We start from the raw sequence: 12,332 nt of genomic DNA on the forward strand, positions 1-12,332 counted from the left end.
GCCTGTAAGACACACCCTCCATCTTCTTGGTTCTTTTCTTTGTCTGACATGGCTCAGCTATGGAGAAAATGATGCCCATGGCATGTTGCTTGATTTTCTCACTAGTACACAGTTAGAGAGAATGTTGGAAAAAATTCTGAGGTTAATAAAGCCAGAGCAGAGGTATAGGGGAAAGAGAAAGCATTCTTGTTTTTGAACCAAATGCCATTATGTTTCTATAATAGTCCTAATTCACAGACTGGTCCCATTCTGTAGTAATATTAATTTAAAATTTTATGGATGCATTCATATAATCTTTCCTGATAATTCATTTTAAAACCAAATTTTGATTATCAATATAAGAATGTATTTTTTTTGGTGGCTAATTAAAAAAATAAAATAAAATAAAACCAAATTTTGAATAGCTGGCTAAAACGTTACCAATTAAGTGAAACTGAATGAATATTACTTGGAAATATTGTCAGAGGGTATGAGCTTCCATGATTTCTTTTAAATTTTATTTAAAGCATTATTCAGCAAAATTTAGATGAGTAAAAGTCACTGTCCTTTTTAATGTTTTTGGATGTTTCATCCAGCAATCCCATGACATTTGGAAAGAAACAGAATAACTTAATATAGTTAATAAAATGTGAAAACTTAAATATGGTACCTCCATTGCCCACATCTATAAAATTCTACTTCTGCCAAATCCTGGTACTCTTTAACTACTAAATTAAAAAATAACCCTAGACTTCCTAGGTGGTCCAGTAGTTAAGAATCCACCTTGCAATGCAGAGGACTTAGGTTCAATCCCAACTTGGGAAACTAAAGTCCCACATGCTCGATGGGGTGATCAAAATATAACTAATGAATTTAAAAATCCATTTGAGAAGTGTTGAGAGCATTTGGGTGTAAAACAGCATGGATGTGAAATTTTTCAAAATACTACCTTTTTTACAACTGTGCCTCTTGAGAAAATGCATGAGGATGGGGAAAGAATATGGATTTTAGAATTAACAGCACAATTCAACAACCTGAAATATGATTTTCAAGTCACTTCCTATTTCTGATCTTTGTTTCTCCATATGTAAAAGGTTATGATATTTGCTAATGTAGATTCATATGAAGACTGACAAACAAGAAAACCAATACATGTCTTCATTCTTTTATTTCAATTAATATAAAGTATAAGAAAGATAAGTCGCTCTACTTTAGGGCATTGCCATTTTATAGACATAGAATGATAGTTTCTGAAACAGTAATGTCCACTGAAGACACAAAGTAAAGAATTTGTCTTACTTACCTTTTTTCCCTAGGGCCTAGAGCATGATGGATACGAGACTTGCAACAAATAGTCTTTGACCCAAAGAGCAAATGTTTAAAGTAGTCAAAATATATTTATGAAAAAATGACCTTACATTATCAAGTAAACATGCAACATAAATGCAATATTATAAAACAGACCCTACACAACTTAATTGAAAACATAATTGTGTGTTTTCTTTCCACTTTGATTTTACAAGGCCTCTGGGGAAGACTTAAACTGGTCAAAGAAAATTAACCTAATATATATTTCTTCTGGATGAGTTTTTAAATTATTCTCTTCGCTATGATGGAAAGATGATGGAATAAAGCAAAATTTCAGACTCTGTCTGTCTCCCTCAAAACCTAATTAAAAATCCCACCAACACCTGGAGAAACTATCCCCTTTAGAGATGGTGGAGTAGAATGACATGTGCTCATCTCCTCCTGTGAGAACTCCAAAATTACAACTTAATGCTGAACAACCATAAACAGGAGAATGTTGGATCCCACCAAAAAGATACCCCACATCCAAGGGCAAAGGAAAAGCCCCAGAAAGATGGTATGAGGGGCAAAATCACATTTAGAATCAAACCCCACGCCCACCAGAAATGTTTGGAGGGCTCAAACAAACCTTGTGTGCATCAGGACCCAGAGATCACACAGAGACTGAGCCAGAACTGTGTTTGAGTGTCTCCTGAGGAGGTATGGGTAAGCAGTGGCCTGCCGCAGTGGCAGAGGCTCTGGATGCAGTAAACCTGGGTATGGCATAAGCCCTTTTGGGGAAGGTTGCCATTAACCCCACCATAGAGCTGCCAAAACTTACACAGGACTGGGAAAACAGACTCTTGGAGGGCACAAACAAAACCTTGTGGGCACCAGGACCCAGGAGAAAGGAGCAGTGACCCCACAAGAGACTGATCCAGACTTGCTTGTGGTGTCCAGGAGTCTCCAACAGAGGTGTGACAGTGGCCTGCTACAGGGTCGGGGCACTGAGGGTGGCAATGCATACATGGGATTTTTGAAGGAGGTCGCCATTATCTTCATTACCTCCACCATAGTTTGGCCTCAGATCAAACAACAAACTCCCACCCATCAACAGAAAATTGAATTAAGATTTACTAAACATGGCCCCACCCATCAGAACAAGACCCAGTTTCCCCTCAGTCAATCTCTCCCATAAGGAAGCTTCCATAAACATCTTAACCTTCTCCATCAGAAGGCAGACAGAATGAAAACCACAATCATAGAAAACTAACTAATCTCATCACATGGACCACAGCCTTGTCTAACTCAATAAAATTATGAGCCATGCTGTGCAGGACCACCCAAGATGGATGGGTCATGGTGGAGAGTTCTGACAAAATGAGGTCCGCTGGAGAAGAGAATGGCAAACCACTTCACTATTATTGCCTTGAGAAACCCATGAACAGTATGAAAAGGCAAAAAGATAGGACACTGAAAGATGAACTCCCCAGGTTGGTAGGTGCTCAATATACTACTAGAGATCAGTGGAGAAATAATTCCAGAAAGAATGAAGAGACAGAGCCAAGGTGAAAACAACACCCAGTTGTGGATGTGACTGGTGATGGAACTAAAGTCCAGTGCTGTAAGAGCAATATTGCATAGGAGTCTGGAATGTTCAGTCCATGAATCAAGGCAAATTGGAAGTTGTTAAACAGGAGATGGCAAGAGTGAGCATCTACATTTATGGAATCAGTGAACTAAAATGGACTGGAATAGATCAATTTAACTCAGATGACCATTATATCTACTACTGTGGGCAAGAATCCCTTAGAAGAGATGGAGTCACCATCATAGTCAACAAAAGAGCCTGAAATGCAGTACTTGGATGCAATCTCAAAAACAACAAAATGATCTCTATTTGTTTCCAAAGCAAACCATTCAATATCACAGTAATCCAAGTCTATGCCCTGACCAGTAATGCTGAAGAAGCTGAAGTTGAACAGTTCTATGAAGACCTACAAGACCTTCTAGAGCTAACACTCAAAAAAGATGTCCTTTTCATTATAAGGGACTGCAGTGCAAAAGTAAGAAATCAAGAGATACCTGGAGTAACAGGCAAATTTGGCCTTGGAGTACAAAGTAAAGCAGGGCAAAGGCTAACAGAGTTTTGCCAAGAGAACACACTGGTCATAGCAAACACCCTCTTCTAACAACACAAAAGAAGACTTTACACATGGACGTCACCAGATGGTCAATACTGAAATCAGATTAATTATATTCTCTGCAGCCAAAGCTGGAAAAGCTCTATACAGTCAGTAAAAATAAGACCGGGAGCTGACTGTGGCTTAGATCATGAACTCCTTATTGCAATGTTCAGACTTAAGTTGAAGAAAGTAGGGAAAACCATTAGACCATTTTGGTATGACTTATAAATAAAATCACTTACAATTATACAGTGGAAGTGACAAATAGATTCAAGGGATTAGATCTGATAGACAGAGTGCCTCGATAACTATGGACAGAGGTTTGTGACATTGTACAGGAGGCAGTGATCAAAGCCATCCCCAAGAAAAAGAAATGCAAAAAGACAAAATGGCTGTCTGAGGAGGCCTTACAAATAGCTGAGAAAAGAAGAGATGTGAAAGGCAAAGGAAAAAAGGAAAGATATACCCATTTGAATGCAGAGTTCCAAAAAACAGTAAGGAGAGAGAAGAAAGCCTTCCTCAGTGATCAATGAAAAGAACTAGAGGATCTCTTCAAGAAAATTAGAGATACCAAGGAAACATTTCATGCAAAATGGGCACAATCAAGGACAGAAATGGTATGGACCTAACACAAACGCAGAAGATATTAATAAGAGGTGGCAAAAATACACAGAAGAACTATACAAAAAAGATCTTCATGACCCAGACAACCATGATGGTGTGATCTCACCTAGAGCGAGACGTCCTGGAGTGTGAGGTCAAGTGGGCCTTAGGAAGCATCACTATGAACAAAGCTAGTGGAGTGATGGAATTCTGGTTGAGCTATTTCAAATCCTAAAAGATGATACAGTGAAAGTGCTGTATTCAATATGAAAGCAAATTTGGAAAACTCAGCAGTGGCCACAGGACTGGAAAAGGTCAGTTTTTATTTCAATCCCAAAGAAAGGCAATGCCAAAGAATGTTGAAACTAACCCACAATTGCACTTATCTCACATGCTAGCAAAGTAATGCTCAAAATTCTCCAAGCCAGGCTTCAACAATATCTGAACTGTGAACTTCCAGACGTTCAAGCTGGATTTAGAAAGGACAGAGGAACCAGAGATCAAATCACCAACATCTGTCGGATCATTGAAAAAGCAAGAGAATTCCAGAAAAACCTCTCCATTTGCTTAATTGACTACGCCAGGCTCTTCTGTCCATGAGATTCTCCAGGCAAGAATACTGGAGTGGGTTGCCATTTCCTTCTCCAATGTATGAAAGTAAAAAGTGATAGGCATATCAGAGTTTCAGTACAAAATATCATCTTGAGTATTTCAAGCAGAGAGGGATTTAACATGAGGAATAAAGCATCCTTGCAAGGGCTAAAATAGTAGGAGTTGGGACTAAGTGGATTTTTTTGTTTGTTTGTTTGTTTAGAATTCACTACCATAGCCACAATCTAAGGATCGGCAGTCACTACCACTGGTACATCTACTCTCCAAACCACCTCAAAACTTCTTGGCACCAGTAACCAGGAGATGGATCACTGAGGCTGGTCCCCACAGTTCTCCTCAATGCTCACATCCCTGGGACCTTGCTTTTCACCAGAGATAGCTGCAGAATGATAGCTGTCACCTCAAAGATGAATACCAGGTGTAGCATAAATACCTCCAATGTGCCTACTTAAACCTACTTACAAAGAATTTGGGAAATGGATGCTATGTTTTCCAGCTTCTACACTACCACGAGACACATGAGAAGAGTGAGGGGTGCATGCTGACTGCCGACTGACCATATTCAGAGCTCCAGAGCATCGTGGTAATTGGAGAACAAGCCAAAGATCACTGGAGTGTGATAATCCCTTGGCAAGGGCATGTGAAGAGACCTCCATAGAGACAACCTAAATTCCCCAGCAAGGTATGCCTTCAACCCAGCCAAGCTCTATTTTTTTTTTTCTTTCACTTTCACAAATTAGTCCAATTCCACACACTCAAGACACAAAGTTAACAAACAGAAGTTATATGAATTTCTAAAAATTAGTCTACAAGGCAGGGGTAGATAAACACGTTGTCCAGGAGTATTCATTCACTGTTTATGACTATAAATACATAATCTGGGCAGATGTGTTACTTTAACATAAGCAAGCTGAAAAGAATGGCATGGTAACCATGCCAATAAGAGGTACAGTCCTACCCTCTCAAATGAAAAAGGAACAAAGCAAAATAAAAGAAAAATGGAGAACTCATTCTGGAAGATAAAGTGTTACTTTGCAGAAATAGATGCAGATTCTCTAGAAATATTCTATACTGTGGGATAATCATTGAGAATCTCAATGACTAGATTGTAAGGAAAATCAAAGAGATTGCAGACATAAGGAAATCAATTGAGGGTCAAATGACACCACTGAAAGTCAAATAAATCAATTAAAAGGATAAAAATATACTGTGTGCAAAGTGAAAATTCTGGCATGGATGCAAGGCTCGTAAGAGCAGAGATAAATGCAGCTGGGATACAAGGTGGAAGGAATCAGTGAGAAAATGAAAAATACTGAGAATATGTGATGAAAATTTAATATAAGGAAAAGTTCCTTGGAATAGAGAGCTCAATATAATGAAGAGAATACGTACTAGAAAACAATACAAATGTATTTTGTGAAATATGAATGTATTAAACTTGTAGGTTGAAGGAAAATAACATACACCAGCAAAAATTGGTAAGAAAGTGATAAAAATAACACAATGAAGAAATACTCATAAATCTTTCAGGGGAATAAAGTTATATTCAGGAATATCATTGTGCACTAGCTCATTCAGCCATCAAGAAAAAATAAGTAATTCCAACCATGAAAGAAGTGATGAAATGTAGTGTCCATCCAAGCAAGAGATAAATCAAAATCCATGATTAAATGGAGAAACTGTGGCTACAAGACTGGTAGTAAACATTTAATGCATTTAAATATCCAACTGAGGGACTTTCCTGGAGGCCCCGTGCTTGGGACTCTCTGCTTCCACTGCAGGGGGTCACTGGTTCATCCCAGATCAGGGAACCAGGATCCTGCATACCACTGGAGGGTCATAAATAAATGAACAAATAAAAATAAAATACACAAGTGAGAGTAAGAAATTGAAAATATTATGGTGAACAAGCACAATGTAAATAACACAACATAAAAGAAGATGAAGGGCTTCCCTGGTAGCTTACTAGTAAAGGATCCGCCTGCAATGCAGGAGACCCCAGTTTGATTCCTGGGTCAGGAAGATCCCCTGGAGAAGGGATAGGCTACCCACTCCAGTAATCTTGGGCTTCCCTGGTGACTCAGATGGTAAAGAATCCACCTGCAGTGCAGGAGACCTGGGTTCAATCCCTGGGTTGGGAAGATCCCCTGAAGGAGGGCATGGCAACCCACTCCAGTCAGATGCAACTGAGCGACTAAGCACAGCACAGCACAGCATAAGAGGGTGAAATTAATACTGTTGTTTAGTTGCTTTAGTCATGTCCAACTCTTTGTGGCTCCATGGACTGTAGCCCGCCAGGCTCCTCTGTCCATGGAATTCTCCAGGCATGAATACTGGCATGGGTTGCCATTTCCTTCTCCAGGGGATCTTCCCGACCCAGGGATTGAACCTACCTCTCCTACATTGGCAGGCGGATTCTTTACCATTGAGCCAGCAGGGAAGCCCCTGAAATTAATATACATAACTCAAGTTAAATGGCAAAATGACAGAAGTCCGTGGACCCTGAATGTATTGGAGGTGAGGCTTCTGGAAGGGAGAGCCTAGGAGGGCCACAGCTTGCACACCAGTGAGACAGTCACCACATCCGTGCAGTCACTGGACTGAGACTGGTAAGAGACAGGTGACCAGATATTCAACATTTAGTTTCTGCATATAATACATCACACAATCTTATTTTCTCTTAAGCAACATCATTTTCTGATAGAATTCTTATATTTTGTAGTATCAGTGCTCACATGAAGGATGGATCAGTAGGTGTTCTCATAGACAACATTTATGGGAAGAGGGAGTAGGAACTGAGTGAACTAAGGCCATACTCTACGAAACCAGGTCCCTGAAAGAATACGCAAATGCTTTCATAGAGGTATATACATAGATGATACACCGATGTTGTTTCCTTTTCACTTCTCTTTGCATCCCAGTTTCCTTTCACTTTGGTAATAATGGATTAAACATAGGAATTGATATTGACATATGTGATATTCTAAATATCAAAATAACAATGGAACCATGTTTGCTGTTTTGAAGGCAAAGATAACTTGGTGATAATTATGCTTCAGAAAGGACCATGAGGCATGGCTGGCAAAGGCAGAGAGTGGGGCCAAGACCTTTGCAGTAAACCAGACAATTGGGTTGCAGCTTGCTCACGTCAGGGATGAATTTGGGCATGTGAAACAAAAATAACTGAAGGATAAGCCAACTTCTAGTCATGACTTGGGTGAAAAGGAAACTTATAGAAAACTCACACAGTAAATGGAACAAAAAAAGCTGGTATCTTCTGTGGAGGATAATAAAAATAAAGAGATCAGTTTAAAAGTAGCCAAATTCTGTTCTTTCCTGAAACTTAGAAAAAAGGCTCTGGTCAAGCTCATAAAAGCTCAAGGATTGTAGAAGAAACAATTTAGTAAAACAGAAACTTGGAATAGGAACTAAGTCAGAAAGTCACATAGACTGTGATCCTGAGGCAGAAGAGAGAAGTCTGGGAAAAGAGATAGTAAAAAAAAAAAAGAAGATGATGATGAAAATCATCATATTTTCATATGATTTTCATTTTCATATAACTGTAAATCATGTATCCACAAATGAAAGCAGCTTTTTGTGCTGAAACAGTGACAGAACAATTGGAATTCTAACAGACCCAAAGAATTTAAGAGCTGTCTAAATGCCTAACACAGCACACAGGAGTAGCTTTGGGACTAAAGATTATATCTAATCTGTAGTTTTAATTTATTTTAATTCATGAATTTGAGCAACATAAACTCATTTTTTTTCTATTTAAAAAATGTGCTTAAAAAGCATTAGTTGACAGATACCTACTTCAATAGCTAAAATATCCTTTTAAAATTATGCCAGAACTCTTTTTCCCCCTTAAGTCTTCATTATCCTGTAGTATAGCTCACTATCCTGGCTTGCTTTGGGCAAAAATGAGTCATACCTCAGGTGCTAAAGAAGCTGTTCATTCTACTGCATATATATATATATATATTCTGTATTATTACATCTACTGCATAAATATGGAATTAATTAAGCCAACTCTGCTTGCATGTATTTGGAAACTTAATTAGTAGAGTTGATTTTTAAAATGAATTATTTCTTCAAATCACCTAGTACATAATAAAATTGTCCCTGTGGACTGCAATTTTAAGAATTTTAATCATAATCTCTTTTTCACAGTAAGACTCCTTCTCAATCCTCTTTTCATTAAGTAAACTATTTATATGAACTTCTTGGCAAGCAAGAACACATCCCAAGCTCTACTTAGTAAAAAAATAACAACAACAAAATACCTTTAAATTCAGAGTTCATGCTTTTCAACACTTGTCAATCCACAGTGCATGTCTGATGTGAGTGTGTGTTCCCAAACACAAAGGCCAGGAAATGTCTACTTTTCAACTGAGAAACACTGGGCCATGAAGAAGGTGGAGAAAGTGGGAACCAATGGAAGAGGATGAAAGACTTTCAGTTCCAAAGCTCTTTTCTCTCCAGTTTCTTTGGCATCTATGATGTGATTGAAAAGGTTACTACTAGAGCTCAAAGATAGAGCCCCCTCAGACTGGCCACTCACTACATGTGTCCCTTTGGTTACATACCACATTAGGAGTTTGAATAATAGTCTCTCAATCTCTAGAGCTTGATGAATCTGGGGTGCTCACTTCTCCATTGTGAACCTGGGCTTATCTACTGAAATGGTTTTACCTCTTGCCGGGAGCCAGCGTGAGGAGCTCCGCCCGTAGCAAAGGTCATGAGGAAGGATGCTTGGCATACGCAAAGGTGGGATCGAGCCTCAGGAGTCCCCCTGGAAATTCTTGAGCATCTACCCCAAAACCAGAGTCTGCCTACTTTCTGCTTTGTGCTCTCACCTACACCTCTGACTTTACCGGGGGCTGTCCCCCACTACCTCTCTCTGAAAAAAGAGTTAACTTACAGCTCCAGTTAATAAAGTTCCTGGGTGTGACAGTGTTTCAACCTACAAACTCCTTTGGGAAGTCCTCTAGCCTGCCTGAATAGGTTTTTCCGGCCACATGTGATTGCTAACAGCCTCCCAACTGTGAGAGGCATGAGATATTCTAAACTGTCTAAATACAGATTCCTTTGAGCAGTTAAAAGATTGATTAGAAATTGTACTGGTGAAGGGTTTTTCACTTGTTGGGCCAATGTTTGCTGCTAAGTCTCCATATCCCTTACCTACTGTGTCCCTGGCAGTGTATTGATTGATATAATTGATGTATAGAAATGTAAGTAGTAGCTTTAATGTTTATAACCTTGGACCCTTGAGTTAGTTCTTTTTCTTGTTATAGCCCACCACACATTTGCCCTATAGGAATACAACTTTATCTAATGCTTTTGGAGGGTGGCGCCTGACTAATCACCTTTAGAGAAAAGTAAGTTTTCTGAAGAAAGGGTCTTAAAATGTTAACAGGCCTCCGGGCCAGAAAATGATGCAAATCACCTAAACTTTTGCATATGATAAGTTTGCAGGAAGAAAGCCTGGCTTACTGCATGACTCTACCCCTTCCCCCATTATCCTCTATGCATAACTTAAGGTATAAAAACTATTTTGGAAAATAAAGTGCAGGCCTTGTTCACCGAAACTTGGTCTCCCCATGTCGTTCTTTCTCTCACCTTCTGGCTGAATTATTCAGCCTCTTTTCTCCACTAAATTTCCTCACTGAGCTATCCTTATTTAACCACTCTTTATATCTTTAATTAACATTTAAATAAGCTGTTGTTTCCTGATTCCCGAAGCCGTCTCCCCTTTGAATTCCCTGGACCCACCGGGGCTGGACGCCCGCAACCTCTGAAAGACAATTAAAAAGAAAAATCGTCTAACATCTATAAAGACTCTGAATTGCTCACAGCACAATCTCCCCCTTCCTGGCTATGTCTGATGTCTTACAGGTTAAGTATGGTGTAGACATTGTCCACCTACATCTGATTTTCCTATCCCTCCAGCACGCACAGACCAGCTCTTCCTGTCCTCTTACACATGGGTTCAGGTGATAAGAAGCTTATTTTTTCCCAGCACCACAAAAAACCTGTGTTGTGGCAATGGAACCATGGATTGGAAAAGCCTCTGTATCACTCACTGAATGAAGCATGGGTGCCCTGGACAGTCACCAGGCTTACAATGAACAAGTTCTCTATGTCAAAATGCATATCCAGAAATCATTTAGCTCTTCCACAGGTCTCTGGGGTTGTAAAGATGAAGGAATTAAACATTTGCCATTGGATGGTACTTTAGTCCATTCAAGCTGTTACAGCAGAATACCACAGATTAAGTGACTTACAAACAACAAAAATTTCTTTCTCACAGTTCTGGAAGCTGGGGAGTCTGAGATCAAAGTGCTCGCACATTTGGTGTCTAGTGAAAGCTCACATCCTGGTTCATAGACTGCCATCTTTTTGCTGTCTCCTCACAAGGTAGAGGGGCAAAAAGCTTTCCCCCTTTATAAGAGCACTAATTGCATTTATGAGGGCTCCACCCTTATCATCTAATCATTTACTAAAGACCCCACCTCCTAAGACCATCACCTTAGGGGGTTAGGATTTCAACATATGAGTTTGGAAGGATACAATCGTTTTTCTATAATGCTCAAAAGGAAAATGTTATTGTCTGAGTGACATTAAACAAGTCATGAAGCTACATGAGAAGGATTAACCAAGGAGAAGAATGAAGGGGTCCCAGACAGAAGCCCCCAAGACAATAAAGAGGTGAAGAAGTGATGGGAGGTCTGGCCGAGTGACCAGGTCTGTGAGCCACATTCTCTTCATCAGTTGCCCTTCATCTCATCTAGCAACTTGGACCATCAAGTTCATGCATTCTGTTCTTTCATTAACTTATTTCTTCTACTCAAAACACTGTTAAAATACTATAGTTCCTAAATCCTCAGATTATTAAATATATCTTTCTCTGACCTACAGTATGCATGAAATTAGGAAGATTTTGCCAACAATAAAATTTCATTGTAGTGAAACCACTGATTTCAAATAAGCTATAGACAGGTGGCCCTAGTAGTAAAGCACCAGCCTGCCAGTGAAGGATATGTAAGAGACACAGATTTGATCCCTGGATTGAGAAGATCCCCTGGAGGAGGAAATGGCAACCCACTCCAGTGCTTGCCTAGATAATCCCCATGGAGAGAGGAGTCTGGCAGGCTACAGTGCATGGGTTTGCAGAGTTGGACATGACTGAACCAACTTAGCATGCATAGATTTAATTAATTTATTTCAAATTTTGATTGTGTTGATTTGGGGGTCACCAGGACATTGTGAAGGCATATTTCCAAGACTAGAAACTCAGAATTTAAATTTTAGCATTTTCTCAAATTAATTAATGCCATTGCAAAGGAATAGAGGAAAACAATAGAATGGGAAAGACTAGAGATCTCTTCAAGAAAATTAGAGATACCAAGGGAACACTTCATGCAAAGATGGGCTCAATAAGGACAGAAACGGTATGGACCTAACAGAAGCAGAAGATATTAAGAAGAGATGGCAAGAATACACAGAAAAACTGTACAAAAAAGATCTTTATGATCCAGATAATCATGATGGTATGATCACTCACCTAGAGCCAGACATCCTGGATTGTGAAGTCAAGTGGGCCTTAAGGAAGCATCACTACAAACAAAGCTAGTGGAGGTGATGGAATTCCAGTTGAGCTAT

This window comes from Bos indicus, chromosome 13, assembly GCF_029378745.1.
Source record: "Bos indicus isolate NIAB-ARS_2022 breed Sahiwal x Tharparkar chromosome 13, NIAB-ARS_B.indTharparkar_mat_pri_1.0, whole genome shotgun sequence".
NCBI lineage: Eukaryota > Metazoa > Chordata > Mammalia > Artiodactyla > Bovidae > Bos > Bos indicus.